Genomic DNA, 1727 nt, shown 5'->3' with positions numbered 1-1727 from the left:
GAGCACGCACGCAATGTCTCCGAGGGGGCAATCGGCGTGCACTGCGAGCGTGGAAAAAGAAAAAAAAAAAAAAAAAAAAAGGCTGAGAAAGGCGGCCTGATTGTGGAGCATGAGGCAGGGCTCAGGTGCATTGCTGTGAAATGAATCAGGCACTAGCACGGTCAGCCCTGCTTCCTCCATCCTGTCCCTCAGGCTCCAGCTGATCTGAATGTACCTCTCAAGACCAGTCTGTTTCAAACTTTTTTCTTTAATAAAAGTCTGTTTTGAAAGAAGACATTTGTGTCTGAAGTTTTATATATTTTTTCTAAACCATGTAGAAATGTTATACATGTGCTTTATATGGCTTCAGAGTAACTAAAACAGCATCATCATTTTTGTTTAAAAATGAATTTGTCACACTATAGGACTTAATGGACAAAAGCTTAAAAAAAGTTACTAATTTCAAAACAATTGTAACCAGTTACAGCACCTAGAGTGACATAATAGTTGTTTTGTTGTTTTTATTTGTTTGTTGGTTGGTTTATTTATTATTTTGTGCATTAAATGTGCATCTATGTATAACTTTATCTTAATAAAAATATGTCTAAAATCTTAATGTTCATGAGTAAACGTTGGAAGTTCATAATAATAATAATAATAACAAAAACAATACTAGCAGCCAAATGCTCACCATGGCTGTATTTATTTGATAAAAAAGTACAGTAAAAAGTAATATTTTGATGTGATGGCAAGGCTAAGTTTTCAGCAGCCATTACTCCAGTCTTCAGTGTCACATGATCCTTCTGAAATCATTCTAATATGCTGATTTTCAATGTTGCGAACGGTTGTGCTGCTTAATATTTTTGTGGGAACTGATACACTACCATTAAAAAGTTTGCATTAAATTGATCAAAATTGATTGTAAAGACATTTATAATGTTACAAAAATTTATATTTTAAATTAATGCTTTTCTTTGAATTTTTTTTCATCAAAGGATCTAAACTGCTTTCAACATTGATAATAGTAAGATATGGAAATCTGCATATTAGAATAATTTCTGTAGAATCATGTGACACTGAAGACTTATCTTAATTATTCCAAACATTTGACCCTCAGCTCATATAATAATAACACTTAAGCAAAATTTTGATGAAACTCTTGCCCATGGTATTTTTCTGGTATTGTCCTGTATTTGTCTTCAGAAGTTAAAGTTAGTCTCTCCAAATCTGTCCAACAATTGCAGAGCATGTGCATAATGAATAAAGACTGCAGTGCCATATGTTAACTTATTTCAAACCAGCAGTGTCTCATGGGCACAAGATGCGGTTTGTAGATGCATAAATAGTGTGTTCTTTGACAACAATGCCTCTTATTCATGTAGCTGTTTGTCTTTGTGCAATTTTCCCACGCGTCATACTTTTCTGTATTGTGAACAATGAAACTCCTTAGTCTAGGAAGAAAAAATAGTTTTGCTGTCAATAGTGATATTCAGAACAGTCTCCCTGTGTGTGTGTGTGTGTTTGTTAAAGTAAGGGTGAGAATGTGTGTAATACAGCATGCAGGGATCCAGCAGTGAGAAGAGAAACAGAATTTAAGCCACTGCCTGTGAGGGAATACTGACCAATGAGGAGGGTGGAGATCAGCAGGGGGCGGAGTCTAAACTCCACAGCAGAGAAAGTCAATGGGGAGGGAGTTGGCAGAGTGTCAATAGTGTGTGTCTAAGAGCGATGCAGATCTGACGCACTCT

The sequence above is a fragment of the Sinocyclocheilus rhinocerous genome, unplaced genomic scaffold (genome assembly GCF_001515625.1).
Source record: "Sinocyclocheilus rhinocerous isolate Xijiao unplaced genomic scaffold, SAMN03320098_v1.1 scaffold557, whole genome shotgun sequence".
NCBI classification, from domain to species: domain Eukaryota; kingdom Metazoa; phylum Chordata; class Actinopteri; order Cypriniformes; family Cyprinidae; genus Sinocyclocheilus; species Sinocyclocheilus rhinocerous.
Note: the sequence above shows the minus strand (reverse complement) of the source record.